Consider the following 16,270-nt stretch of genomic DNA (forward strand, 5'->3'; position numbering starts at 1 on the left):
ACCTAGCGATTCACACTTGAATGTGACTTGGTTAACACAAGTTGCAGTGCCATCATCAAAATATTCAATCATTTTCTATAGTCTTTCACTCTTTTATTATATCTGTAAATAATTTATAACCATTAGTCTACTAGATAATTATTAGGGAAAATAAATTTTAAAAATTGTATCGAGATTTCACTATAGCATTGTGGAGCTTTGGTGATGAACCTAGTGTTTCAGTGCTACTTGGACCAACAGTGATGTGGGTCATTAGGACACATCCATGGTGCTGGGGGTTAACATGCAATGCTGGGAATTGAACTCAGAGACTTGCACATACAAAGCTTTTACTCCGTCTGTTCATACTATCTTCCCAGCCAATAAGTAATATCTTATTCTAAAGTTATTAAACACTCAACTTTGGAAAGGGGAGATGTTACAACAGATATCGTAGAAATACAAAACATCATAGAAACAATATGAGCATATCAAATCACTAACTTTGAGAATCTAAAGGCAATAAATAATCTAATCTTAGTTTTTCACATATGAAACCTAAACAGACCAATTACTAGCAAGGTAACTAAAACTAATAAAATGTTTACAATAGATAAAAGGTCAGTTTTAAGTTGTTTCACTATAGGGGGCTGGAGCGATAGCACAGTGGGTAGGGCATTTGCTTTGCATGAGGCAGACCCGAGTTCCATTCCCAGCATCCCATATGGTCCCCTGAGCACTGCCAGGAGTGGTTCCTGAGTGCAGAGCCAGGAGTAACCCCTGTGCATCGCTAGGTGTGACCAAAGAAGAAAAAAAAATGTTGTTTCACTATAAATTCTACCAAGTATTCAAAGATGACTTACTGCCTATCTTCAAGAACTTTACAAAAAAAACTGAAAACATTAGAAGTTTTTCAAATACATTTTATGTTATCATTATCCTGATAACAAAGGCAGGTGGTACATCACAAAATACAAAAACTACAAAGCAATATCCCCGATGAAAATAAAAGCAAAGATATGCAATATTATCCTAGCGATTGAAAAATATATTGAATAATACATTAAAAAGAGACATACCTCATCCCTAAGTGGAATTTATTCCAAGGGTGCAAAGATGTTTCAATATAAGTAAATTTATTATTTAACTACATTGCTAAGCATTAATAAAATACAATACAAATATATTGCTAAAACATAGCATATAATTCAAATACTGAAATATACAGCACCAAAAGGAAAGACAAGATCATATAATTATATTAATAGATGCAGTCAGAGCTCTTGGAAAGATTTAACCTCTTTCAATAAAATGAGAAAAAAAGGCAAAGTTCTTAATATAGCTAAGACCACAGAAGATAAACTCACTATGACATTATATTGAAATATGAAAAATACTGAAATTTTTTGTCTAAGACCAGGCACAAGGAGGTCTGCTCCTACCACTATAACTCAATATAGTATCAAAATTCCTAGCCACAGAAGGTACTCAAATTGGAAGAGAACAACACTAACATTTTCAGATGACATGATATCTTCCATAGAAAAATAAGTCCACTAAAAAAACTACAAAATAAATCTGTATAGTAAATAGGCTAAAATATTAATATACAAAATGGTGTGGTACTTCTGCACGCAAATAAATGAAGTTGAAGAAAAATAATTTTTAAATAAACTCCATTTACAGTTGGTTCAACAATTAAATACCTAAAAAATTAAAAAGGAAGCAAAAGAATTGACCATCCAAAATTCTGTCATTGTTGAAAGAAATAGGAGAAACAGCAGATAAACAGTCTATATAAGGAAGAATTAGCATTGTTAAAATGACAATGTCACACAAAGCACTATTCAATATAATCCATAGTGGTTTCCAATGATATTCTCAAGAAAATCAAAGAGATATTACTAAAATTTTTGTGAAACCAGAAAAATACATCAAACAGTCAAAACTATACTTAAATGAAAGAAGAATGGAGAGAGCATGCTATTTTATTGTGGTCAAAAAATTTGTGAATCCGCGGCCGAGCCGGGTTCGATTCCCAGCATCCCATATGGTCCCCTGAGCACCGCCAGAGGTGATTCCTGAGTGCAGAGCCAGGAATAACCCCTGTGCATTGCCGGGTGTGACCCCCAAAAAAAAAAATTGTGAATCAAAACAGAACTGCGTGGAGATGGCTAATAAACGTTTTATTCTTATTTTTTGTTTGCATGGGGGCCATATGTTTTCAGGGCTTACTCCTTTCTCTGCATTTAGGGAGTATCCTGGTGGTCTCAGGAGACAGTATGACATGCTGGGGATTGAACTTGGGTCTTTCACAAGTGGACAAGCATTCTTTGCACTGACCTATCATTCCTATTCCTGTATTAAAAAAAATTATATTTGAGCCCTTAGTGGAAAATGTAAATGTGTATAGGTAACTAAGGTAACTAGTGTTTCTGCTGGTAGTATACCACAATACTTCCTTACTTACACATATTTTCTAGTTGGAATAACTCTATGTCTAGGTTTAGTTGTAACTTGTGCTTAAGAAATGACATGTTTAATTTGAAAGAGAACATCTGGAAAAGGAATAGACTCAGGGTGAGCCAAGAGACCAAAGAAAAATCCAGCCTCAGAAGTCAGCTGTCCTTCCTGCCACGTTTTGTTTGTTTTCAGGGTCATTATGACCAATCTAAGATTAAAGACAAAAAAAGATTACAATTCAAAGGAAGACTGGTAGGGATCGTGTTGCACAAGGACATGTTAGATAAATGACAATTCAGTCATATTTGAAAAATACAGTATGTGTTCTTTCAGTACATTCCAGTTACAATTTTTTTTACTGTGGGCCACACCGAGAGATGCTCAGGTATTACTCCTGGCTCTGTGCTTAGGTGTAAAAAACTAAGGCACTCCGACAGGCGTGTGCACTCACGGGCTCTCCGGGCAGCTCTGTCTCACCGACCGCATTTGGTGCTTTGGAACCGCCGTGTGTGCTGTCGGTCAAGGGCAGGCGACGGAAGGAAGAACGAGGACCAAGCTGGTTGCTGATTAGTTACCCTTTATTCATTCTTCCATCTTTCTCATCTCCCGCACTCCCAGCTCAGTCCTCTCTCTGGATCTGCTCCAGCCTCTCTCTCCATCTACTGCAGCCTCTCTGGCTTCTCTCATCTCTCCTCCTACTTGTGTCTCCCACCTTGTCCTCTAGGCTATACCAGGCCAGGTAGCAAAATCAACATAAGAAAGCCCTTCCTGAGGGCAGCGCATTCCAAAGCCCTTCTTGACTCTTTAGGTTTTTTTCCTTTCCTTAGTCCAAACACTTATTAACATCTTAATACTAGTTATTTTTGTATGGACATAGTAAGAGATACATTGAGGCTTGCAAGGAAACTCTCTTGGCAACATCTTGCCACAGTCTCAGACTACAGCACTCAAGCCAGATTAATCATTCCTCACCCTAGCTGGGTCCAAATCTAGTTATCACTGTTTGGATCATGACAACATTTGTCATGATCAAGCTCTTAATTTATAGTTAAGCATTAGGCACCTTGGCCAGGCCCATCTCGATGCCAGGGTAGCACACAACTCACCGCTTGCCCTGGGTCCGTCTCGTTCCTCGTCCGAACCCTGCTTTTGGGGGGGCAAGGAAGTAAGGGCAGCTGAGGCTTATGTAGAGAGAACAGATGCCCAGGAGGAAAATATCATGTAGAGTCAAATGACTCCCCTGTTACAAAAGCATAGCATTTGCTAAGTCTTCCTGTGTCCACACAAAAAGGACATGGCTCTGAATAAACTATGCAAAGGACTAAAGAAGAAGAGAAAAACAATGTTTAGAGGTCAACAGAACACTAAGAAAGAATCTACAAATAAACAAAGAGGAATGGGAGCACTGTAATGGGAATAACCCAATAAACCTAAACTACCTGAGGCTATGTTATCCTACACTTAGGTACCACTCCCCACTCCTTTCAAGTATTGGAAGACCATATGTGGTGCTGCGGATTTAACTGGGGTCCAGCACATGCAAGGAAAATGACCTATCTGCTGTATCATCTCTCCAGCCCCCATCTGTAATTAAGCCATGTTTTACTGTTAATAATTTTATGCTAAATATAGTTAAAGGGATTATAAATCCGTTGATTTCTAAATGACTACTGGTTGATTGTGATATAAAAGCATGCATTTTAACTGTGTAAATTATGTTGAGCTCTATTTTTTTGCTGTATGTTATGTATGGACATAAAGTAACTTTCTAAAATCCTGGGAGTCTCAATTTTTTCTATCAACATATAAAATTGTCTAAAAATAACACATGCTTCATATGATTACTAGAATTAGTGTGTTACAGGATTTATAAATTATATATTCTAAATAATTTATGTTTCATATTTATATTTATAAATTTATAAGTTACTAGACTTAATTTGTGTGTTACAATTAAAGCACAGAACTTTCAGGCTATCAAGTATTTTTGATGTCTATATTGGTGTAGACATCAGTGTAGTAAGGTTTGTGATATTAAAATCATTAGGTGTATATTTAATATTTAATTTTAAGATAATTTTATGGATTGGTATAGGAATACTACTGTCTACTCTAAATATAAAAATACATTCATTAATTAGTATCACTATCACTGTCATCCCATTGCTCATCAATTTGCTCAAGCGGGCACCAATAACGTCTCCATTATGAGACTTGTTACTGTTTTTGGCATATCGAATATACCATGCGTAGCTTGTCAGGCTCTTCCATGCGGGCAGGATACTCTCAGTAGCTTGCCGGGCTCTCCAAAAGGAACGGAGGAATCGAACCCTGGTCAGCCTTGTGCAAGGCAAATGCCCTACCCTCTGTGCTATCTTTTTTTAAATGAGGTTTTAACAATACAGACTTTACTTTTGAAACATAACACGTGCTGGAGAAATATGACAGTAGGTTGTGTTCTTGTTTTGTGACATGACATATTTTCGGCACCCAATATGATCCCCCAAACAATGCCAGGTATGATCCCTAAGCAGAGAGCCAGGAGTGATACCTAAGTATATGGTGTGAGAACTCCCCACCACTTCCAACACACATACACATACACACACACACACACACACACACACACACACACACATGCACACACACACAGAAAAAACCTAAAAAGTTTTGTTAAGAAGAATGATTTGTATTAACTGAACTCTATAAGAATTTAGGAGAGACTAAGCTGATGGAGCGAACAAATACTAGAGCACTGATTCAGTTCCTAAGCATTTGCTCATAAATATGTGGTAGCTATCTTTCACATAATCCGCATTATAATGATCACTCATTAGATGACAAAGACATAATTCCCGCACTAAAGAAGCTCCTAGAGCTAGGGATGCAATTTACTAGTAGAACTTTTATCTTTTGCCTTGCATATAAGAAATATATGAGTCCTGGGTTCATTCCTTGGCATCACAAAAATAAATAAACTTCCAAGCTCTTTTTTCTGGAGAAAAACTGAAATTAATAAACTAGATGGGAGCTGTAAGACAGAATTTAGTGATAATAGTAATATGACCATGTTTATTTTGGTGATGAAATCTTTCTGAAGAAAATAAACTCAGGGACAATTCTGAATTAACTTGATGTGATCAAATGGGAAAGAAGAGAGGGTGGTAGTGGTGGGAGTTCAGAAATCTTTTCTTAAAAGTTTGACCTTGAAATTATTCTACTTGTCTAAATAAATGTGACAGAATTCATGATGAACATTCTGCCCACATCATGACGTTTTTCCCTGCCCATCATCTGAGTCAGTTCCTTAAAGAAAGCCTCTCAATGAGACAGAACAGCCTTATCTAAGATCACACTCAGGTCAGTATGCCCATCATCTTGTCCATGGAGGTGTCAGTATGAAGACTTTGCCATTTAAAGATCTATAAGAAGGAAGAATAAATGAACTTTGTAGCCCAAAGGAATCAACAAGGCTGACAGGGAGCTTGGGATACAGTCCAACTTCTTCGGATTCCTTCCTTCCTCTTCCAAGAGCTCTCTTCAATAAACATCCTGCTGCCGGGTCTTCTTCCTGACAAACCCAACCTGTGACATTATGATAAGCCGAAGTTTTAAGGAATTTAATTGTGAATTACTCTTTGTTCACTGGATCCCTAGAAAATAGCATTTCCCTTACTTTGTTAAAAAAGTTTTCAATATTAGTCACATCAGTGTGCATTGTGAAAATAATTACTCAAATTTGGTTGAAAAATATTACTTAGAAAACAGCATAAAGCTGGGTTTTCAAGATGAATCTTCCTTCCATTTATCATTTGATGATATTTTTTGGGTAACTGCTTGCCAAAGCTGAAAATTTTAATCAGAACCACTTTTGAAGTAGGAAAAGCAGTAAAGATGCCTTTGAAAGCAATAATTCCTTTTTTGTTCCTTCTTTGCTTTTATACAATTTAAAAATAGTCAACTGGATTTTTAAATTTTAAATTGATAATAAAATTGCCTTTGGTCTTCGCCAAGTTTACACATACAACTTGATGAAATTAGATTAATTAAGATACTACAAATTCCTTGAAATTATTTATTTTACTCCTCTGTTGAAGAGCAAATATTCTCTTTGGTTTCACAATGATCATGAGAAATAATTATCTTGAGAAGATTCACTATATTTATTATGATAATTTATAATATCCATTTACATAACATTTAAATATTTTGTAATCTTAAGAGCCTAAGTCTGTCCATACTCACAGTGTAATGCCTATGTGTAATCATTTTTTTCCTTAGCTGTGATAAAAAAAAAATAGAGTTTAAGAAGCAAGGTCATTTTGCTTTGTGATCTTTGCACTGGTTAATATAGGTGTGACCCTCAATCTTCCTTCCTTTTCTTTTTTTAAAAATCTGTTTCTCTCTAAAACATCCACTAGGTTCACACAAAAGATAAAAGCAATAATAAGAGCTAAAATTTCTTATGCTTTACATATGTCATTGTTCTAATTCCTTCATACCAAAACTTTAGAGGTAGATGTCTTTTTTAAAGTGTTACAGATAACTCCTAGTAGATGCAGCAGAACCTCTGGAAAAAAAATTATGATATAAGCAATTTCATTTTGGATGTTAAATGTAATTTTCATCTGTTAATCAAATAACATATATAGCTTATATGGCTATTAAAAAATGGGAAGAAGAACCAGAACATTAGTTTTTAAATCCTCTGATGTAAGAGATTCAGAAAGAAAGACATTGAAGCAGAGAGAGCAGGTATTTAAAAAAATCCTTTTAAAATAAAGCATAATTACAGTTTTTTATGTGTGTGCTTGTGTGTATGTGAGAGAGAGAGAGAAAGAGAGAAAGAGAGAGAGAGAGTTGAGAGGGAAGAGTAATTGGGTTATCACTGAAAAAACAAGAGGTAATTCACCAAATTATCCATTGCTTTTCATGGGGGGCTGATAAATGAAACAGGTTCTCTTCTCTCTAATTTCCATATTTTCTCATTTTTTCTATAAGATCATGCACTTGAAGTATTCATTTGAAAGAGTTTTAAATAATAAAATTCTATTACTCTAATATTTATTTCTCACTGAGACAAACAGCTATGCTTCTTCCACCTCCAAAGAGTAACACTTCTTTTGCTTATAGGAAATATTAGCTCGATAGTTCTCTTTTCATAGTGATGAGTGTTGCTTAACTGGAGACACCTGAATCTTCCTTATCAATTTCTGAATGCAGCAGGGGAAGTCAGGTCACCAAAGCTTTTATAGATTTTTATAGTCATAGGTATTTTATTAGGACTTAACATTATTATTACTAGTTTATATATTAAAGCCTCACTTTCATTCTTATTTTTGCACCCATATTTCTTACGATGTGTCAAATCCATGGCGAACATTGAACAAGAGCAATTAGAATGTTGAATCTGTGGGTATGGAATGAAGAAACAACTTTTTACAGTATCATTCAGAATGTTCATTTCACTTCACTTTATATTGGTAGTAGTTTTTCTGTTTAAGAGTGATAAAATTTTGTGTGATAATAATTCCCATACTGTAACAGGTTTTCTGGGATGACTTTTCAATAATTAATATTTTAAGGAATGAATGTTTTATCTTTTGCTTAGCAGATTCATGCCAACCTTTATGAGTAAAATCAAATGGAACGAAGGCTTTAGATAACACAAGTGGTGGTGGTAATATGTATGTGGATTTTTATAGTGATAGCTAGTAAAAACAATGTGCATAATTCTAAATTCTAGAATTAAAACTTTATAAAAACTTTAATTATTTTTTTTTGTTTTCCTGGGGAAAATGTTAGTTTCTAGTCTGTTAGCACTTTCAAATATTAGACTTCTAGCAAATTTCTTCTGTGTATAGCAATAGGTATGTAAATTTACTCTGAAATATGTACTGTCATCTGTCATTTTGAATCTATTTAAAAGTCATTGTGAACAAGTGTACTATAACCTTAGTGATTTTTTGTTATTTTTTGGACTGTACCTGACTTTCCTCAGGGCTTATTCCTGGTCTTGTATTTAGAGATTAGTCTTGGTGGGTTTCAGGTACCTCTTGCAGTGCTGGAAATGAAGCATATCAGCTGTATGCCAGGCAAGTGCTTTACCCAGTGTACTAGCTCTCTTATCTAGTATCTAATTCTAATTGGTGAGATGATCTCTTGTGTACCTGTAGGTTTTCCTCTAGGTAGTGTGAAGTGTCTGAAAACATATAATACGTATTTGATGATAGAAAAATGCTAGAATAAGAGGAAATGCTTCATTCTTATCCAACAAACTGCTATTTATATTCTTATTTATAAATTATTATATAACTGTGAAAGCTATTTTGCCTGGGGATTACTTTTACTGATAAAAATACTATCTTTTGTAAAAGTACTTCATGCCAACTACTAGTACTGCAGTATAGCATTGTTGTCCCATCGTTCATCAATTTGCTCGAGTGGGCACCAATAGTCTCCATTGTGAGACTTGTTGTTACTGTTCCTGGCATATCAAATATATCACAGGTAGCTTGCCAGTCTCTGCTGTGCAGGAGGGATACTTCGGTAGCTTGCCAGGCTCTCTGAGAGGGACAGAGAAATCGAACCCAGGTCGGCCGCGTCAAGGCAAACGCCCTAAAGTTTCTGTATGTAGATATTTTCAATGTGATGTAGTTCCTTTTGTGTAGTTTTGTTTTTGCTATTTTGCCAGTGGAATCGAATCATTGAAGACATCTCTAAGAGCCATGTCCTGAACAGTTTTGTCTATGTTTTCCTGAAAAATTTTAGGTCTAACCTTAAGATCTTTGCTACACTTCAAATCAACTTCTGTGTTTGATGTGAACTAGGCATCCTTTTGTGAAATAGTTTCTTTTTCTTTGCTTTCCTTCCCTGTCTGTCTGTCTGTCTGTCTGTCTGTCTGTTTACCTGTCTCTCTTATATATGGCCATCCAGCTTTCCCAGAACCATTGTTGAAGAGGTTTTCCTTTCCCCATATACGTACTTTAATTCTTTGTCATAAATTAACTGCCAAACATTTGTCTTTGGTATCTCAATTCTACTACATTCATTTAATTGGGGAATGGTGTGAATGAACTTAGAGAAATGGGATCAATGATAAAGTGGACTAAAATTAATATTAGATCGTTGATGGAGAATTATGGGCTCAATTGTGGTTGTTGAGGTATGGTATCTGCGTACACCAAGATCATATTCTGTCACAATGTTACTTAAACTATTAAAACAATTAAAGTACACATTTTTTCAAACCAGAAAAAAAATGATCATGGGACTAGAGAGATAGTACTCTCTCTCAGGTTAAGCTATATGCCTGGCACAGACTTGACCCTGGTTTGATATCTGGTAGCTCACTATCATACAATCTTTGAGAATCCTGAGTAACCAGGTGTGACCCTGGAGGCCAGTAAACACCTCCAGGGTGAATTAGATAATCCCCAGCACTAAGGGACATGAGTAATACCACATCCTAAGGCTCTCATAGTGAAATGTTTACTAAACTGGCCAAGAATTGCTGGGAAGGGACTTCAGACTTTTGAATACCACTAAATAAAAGAAATTTATCATGACATTATAGATTTATGTTTGTATAATTTTTAGTTTACCCAAAATATTTTGCTATTATAGTAACAATTATAATTTTATCTTGAGAGTTCTTCAGTACTATGTACTATGTACTTTCAATTACAAATAGATTATTCTAGGTTACATCTTTAATTCCAGTGAAAGAGTTCAGTTTAAAAGAGCTAAGAATTCATTTTAAACAAAAGTTGATAGTACAGGCAGGTTTCAAAGACAGGTTTTACTGACTGCCATATGCTAACAACATTTTTTACATATCTGGCTCCATATTCTATGTGCTGGCTAGACAAACACCTTGGCAGTAGAGCTCTGTACACATTTTGAACTAATCTTTAAAGCATGATCTCCAATAGAATTGCAGAGTCAAAGAGTAAACGCCTTTGAAGATTTTTATATGTGCTCAAATCATTTTGCAAATACGTTCACAAATTGTCATTGTTCTACTGTCCGGGAACTCTTAATATTGTGTCTCATTTTATTTGATACCTGCTAATCAAATAGCCCAAATGTACAAATGAAATGTATTAGGAAAAGTAAGGTGGTGGAATAACAATATAACTAGAAGCAACATAAATCTCCAATAACAGAGGTTCAAAACACTATAATACAATCATACACAGATCTCAAAGGGTCATTAAAAAAATGCAGAAAAAATTTCTTCCATCCCCGCTTCCAGCCTGTCCCTGACCCCAGAAGTCACGCCCTTAACTGGCCCCTGGTACCATCTTGCCACACTCAACAGTGAAGAATCCTGGCCAGCAGGCACCACACACTCCGGACCCCAAACCAAGTCAATAACACCAGGGTGCCCCAGGTGGAGCATGACTATTTCTCCAAACCTTTCCTGATATACAAAAAAAAAAAAATGCTCAGGTATGGCTCCTCCGCCCCTGAATGGCCATGATCCCAGAGGCACACAAACCAATCTCAGAACACAGCGGCTGTGGCAGAAATGCTTCTGGACTGTGAACTAAGCTATGGCCCTGTGCAGCCCTGGGAGGGGGAGGGCTTTTGTCCCTCGGCCTTTTCCCCTTTGTGATAACATGGTGACCGCCACCTTTCAGAGCCAATTGGACAGAGAGGTAGGAGCTTGTAGTGATGGGGTGCATGGGAAATCTCGAGATGGGTGGGGGGGCAGAACTGGCCCTGTTTCCCACTCAAACGAGACCCCAAGTGGCCACCCATGAACGGCTCCTCCACTCCTGAACAGCCATGATCCCAGAAACACACAAACCAATCTTGTAAAACAGCAGCAGAAATACCTCTGGACTTAATTACTAAAATACCAGAATTCCAAAACCGCACAGCCACTGTCGCGGCCATGCAACACCATATGCTCTTCATTATCAGCAATAGAAAACAAATGATTTAATGATGCCTTTTTGGCTGGTCTGATTGTTGGGGGAAAATTCAAAAAAATAATAGTGGGTTTTCTGTGAAAAATTGAATGCAAACAAAGTAAAGAGAGAGTAAAGTGAAAATCATCTGCCACACAGGCAGGGTGAGTGGTTATAGGGATTTAGTGGGGTTCTTGGTGGTGGAACATGTGCACTGGTGAAGGGATGTGTGTTTGATCATTATATGACTGAGACTTAAACCTGAAAGCTTTGTAACTGTTCTCACGGTGATTCAATAATAAAAAAAAAATAACACTATGATACAATCATACACAGATCTCAAAGAGTCATTAAAAAATGCACACAAAATTTCTTGTTATGTAATGTGGTCATCAGTTATAAGTAAAGAAAAGAGTAAACTTCTTAAATGCAAGCTTATACTTTAAAAAATTCATACATGCTTTATTCAATTATAAATACACACATATGTACATATTTTAACATACAAATATATTGCACATACATGCATATTTGAATATATATATATATATATATATATATACATATGTATTAGTTTCTGGGCTACATACTCAGTGCTTAAGACTTACCCCTAGATCTGCATTGAGGGGCTGGGAAAGCATATGGCTTGACAGAGATTGAACCCAGGTTGGCCACATGCAAGACAAGTGTCCTACTTGCTGAACTATCTCTCTGGCTCCCAAATTATTAATGCTAAGAAAAACCAACTCAGTTAATTTTTCATCTTGAGGCACACCCAGGTCAATAAATGTATATCAATTATCAAATGAAGAGCCCATACCAACACCTCTGACCAGAGTTCAGATGTGCTATCCATGCAGGTTACACTCAGAACTTCTTAGAAATATAATAAAATTTGAACTTATTTGTACATCAGAATATAAACTTTGCAGGGAGAGGTCTTTTTTTTTTAATCAATTACAGTTATAGTCTCGGCTCTTAAGTTCTCAAATTAGAGTCTAGGAATATAGTACATGCTAAATGTTGTTAAAATTTCAAGTAACCAACCCAAATGGACTGTGCCAATGCAGCCAACTTTCGGGGACCTGCCTGTTCTCCCCCTATCCAGGTATAGGTCCGCTTGGGGTACTGTCCCAACCACCAAGACTGACCCATCCTGGGCAGAGCCAGGTTTTAAGCTCAGATCTACAGGGCACAAGAACACAGACAGACCATGCCAATACCAGCCAACTTTCCGAGACTTGTCTACTCTGCCCTGTCCAGGTACCGGTCCAGTGGGGGTGCTATCCAAAGCCATGGAGTTATTCTCCCACTCCATATCCCATAAGAACCATAAAGTATCCAGTTAGGTGGAACTTTCGTTCAGACAGCTTGAGCACCAGAAACACATTAAGCCAATAAGTCATTAGCCCCACCTCAATTAATATTACACCAAAAACACAACAGGTCACAATGGCAAAGCAACACAGAAGCTCACCAAACTTGGTTAGTGAAGAAACTAGCCCAGAAGACCCAACCAGTAATGAAGCACTAGATAATCTCTCTGACAAGGAATTTAGAAGGGAGCTACTGAGAACGAAAAAGGAGCTAAAAGAAACAATGGAACGCACCACCAACAAAATACAAGAGGATGTGATGTAGAAAATGCAAACAAAATTATGAACAGAAATAACAGATCTGAAAAACCTTGTTGGTAAATTGAAAAACTCAGTGGAAGGCCTCAGCAGCAGAGTAACAGCTGCTGAGGACAGACTTAGTGAGCTTCAAGATGAAGTACAGAGACTCTCCAGACGACATCAGAAAATGGAAAAAATACTTACAAGCAACAAACAGATGTCAAGAGAAAATTGGGATGAAGCCAAGAGGAATAACATAAGAATCATTGGAGTCCCAGAGGGACAGGAAGAAAACCCTGATGAAGAAGAAACTGGCAAGGATATCATTACTAAGATATTCCTAGAGTTGAAGAGCACATGCAACAAGATTCAGAAGGCATGAAGGGTACCAGCTAGAAGAAATCCAAATAAAAATACCCAAAGACACATTCTGATTCAAAATGATGAAAACCTTAGACAGAGACAAAATTTGAAAGCAGCAAGATGAAAGAAAGAAATTGCCTATAAAGGAAGATCCTTAAGATTGACAGCCAACTTATCTGATGAAAACTTCAGGGCCCAAAGACAGTGATGGGAAAAGTTCAACGAAATAAATGCCTCACCAAAAATACTTTACCCAGCTAGGCTTTCATTCATATCAGAAGCAACAACACACAGTTTCATAGACAAACAACAACTCAGAAACTTCATAGACTCAAAACCATGGTTACAATAACAACTAAATGGGCTACTTCAAGACAGGACAAGCCCCTCAAACATACCAAACTTTGCCAGAAAAATGGAACAAAACCCCATAACAATAATCTCTTATAATGTCAATGGGCTAAACACACCAATTAAAAGACACAGAGTGGCAGGATGGGTCAGAAAATTGAACCCATTATTCTGCTGCCTGCAAGAACGACCATCTGAACAGTAAGAGCAAACACAGATTCAAAGTCAAAGGCTGGAAAACATTCTACAAGTAAACAACTCCCTTACGAAAGCTGAGGTGGCCATTCTGGTATCAGACCACATTGATTTCAGACTGAAGACAGTCACAATAGATAGTGAAAGTCATTTCTTATTGATCAAGGGATCTGTACAGCAGAAAGGAACTTACACTTCTAAATGTATATGCACCTAATGAGGGAGCAGCCAAGTACTTAAAACAACTACTCATAGACCTGAAGAAAGACATCAATAGCAGTACAATACTAGTGGGAGAATTCAACACTTCTTCATCACCTCTTGATAGATCAACCAGACTCAAGCTTAGCAAGGACTTACTTTATCTGATGGAAGAAATGGAATAAAGGTGTTTAGTAGATATATACAGGACACTTAATCCTCAAAAAAACTGAATACACATTCTTCTCAAGTGTGCATGGGACTTTCTCTAAGATGGACCACATGCTGGGCCACAAAACATACCTTTATGAAATTAAGAAGATAGAGGTTGTATTAACGATCTCCTCAGACCATGACGTGCTAAAAATAGAAGAATTACACACAAACAGAAAATCAAATCAAACACTTAGAAATTAAATAGCTCACTACTGAATAACGAGTAGCTTGGAAAGGATATCAAAGAGGAAATCAAAAGATTCCTGGAAGTGAATGAAAATGAGGACACGAGTTACTAGAATTTATGAGACACAGCAAAAACTTTCCTCTGTTAAGAGGAAAGTTTACAGCTCTACAAGAATTCATCAGGAAGGAAGAGCGAACCCACATAAGTAACCTAATTTCACAGCTTAAAATCTTGAGAATGACCAATAAAAGGAGCCCAACCTAGGCAGGTGGAAGCAAATAATAAAGGTTAGAGCAGAAATTAATGAGACAGAAGCTCAAAAACAATCTGAAAGATCAATGAAACCAAGAGCTGGTTCATTGAGAAAATAAACAAGATCCAGAACCCTCTGCACCTAAAGACTTTGATTCCAGAGACCTAACACATTTGGGCATCCAGTGCAGCTTCTAATAGCAATGCACTGGGAGTGTGAACTGGACTACAACTCCGTGCTGCCCGAGGGTGGATCTTTCCTCCCCACCTTGTCTCCCTGCATGGAAAATGGCAGCAGCAGCATCATCCACATGGCAGGAGCCATCTTGTAAGACTCCTAACCCAGAGGTATACGATTTTTATACATGGGGCTCCTAGGGACTCATGGGAAGTGGATGTAACCAGCACGTCCTCGGCCCAGATAAATTCGGAGCTGCTGAGAGTGAAATGGACCCTCTGTGCCTAAGGACTTTGATTCCAGAGACTTCTTACAGCAATGCACTGGGACTGTGAGCTGGGCTATGCAATTTTTGGCAGAATTTTCCCTGGACTTTATACAGAAATCCAAAACCAAAACTTAACATCTATAATTGTCAGCAATGTGAAATGGTTCCTTTTTAACAGGTCTGACTTGGGGGGTAAACTCCAAATAATAACAGTGAGTTTTTGTTAAAATATTGAAGGTTATTAAAGTAGCAGCCATTTCTCTGGACTGTGAACTAAGCAACAGCCCCATGCTGGCCGAGGAGAGGAAATATCCCTCTTTCCCGGTTGTTTCCCATTTTCAGGGAGAAACGCGGCGTGGCGTCCACCATACTATGAGGCGCGGGAAGGGCAATGAGGGGGAAAAAATAAACGGAAAAAGGAAAAAAAAGAGTTATGTACTTGGAGCAGTGGGGCTACATATCTCTTCATTCTCAGCAATGGAAAACTAGTTATAAAATGCTTCCTTGGTAGTAGGGCTGTCTTTCTTGGGAGGAAACTCCAACAACAATAGTGAGTTTTGTGTTGAAATATGGAACATAATCAAGGTAAAGAGAAAATGAAGTGAAATTCATCAGTTATACAGTTGGGAGTGGGGGGAGGGGGTATACTGGGGTTTTTGGTGGTGGAATATGGGCACTGGTGAAGGGATGGGTATTTGAATATTGTATAACGGAGACATAAACCTGAGAACTTTGTAACTTTCCACATGGTGATTCAATAAAAATTTTAAAAAATGAATAAATAAAAAATAAGACTTTCACTCTAAAAAAAAGAAGAAAAAAATAAACAAGATCCATAAACCTCTATCAAGTCTCACTAAGAAAGGGAGAGAGAAAAGCCTAATAAACTGAATCAGAAATGAAAGGGGACATCAAAACGGAAACTACAGAAATTCGAAGAATCCTCAGAGATTACTTTGAGAAGCTTTATGCCATGAAACAAGAAAACCTTAAGAAAATGGATAAATTCCTGGATTCCTATACCTTCCGTAGGCTGAACCAAAAGGACTTGGAATATCTGAACAGAACTATCACATCAAGAGA

Source organism: Sorex araneus, chromosome 1, assembly GCF_027595985.1.
Source record: "Sorex araneus isolate mSorAra2 chromosome 1, mSorAra2.pri, whole genome shotgun sequence".
NCBI classification, from domain to species: domain Eukaryota; kingdom Metazoa; phylum Chordata; class Mammalia; order Eulipotyphla; family Soricidae; genus Sorex; species Sorex araneus.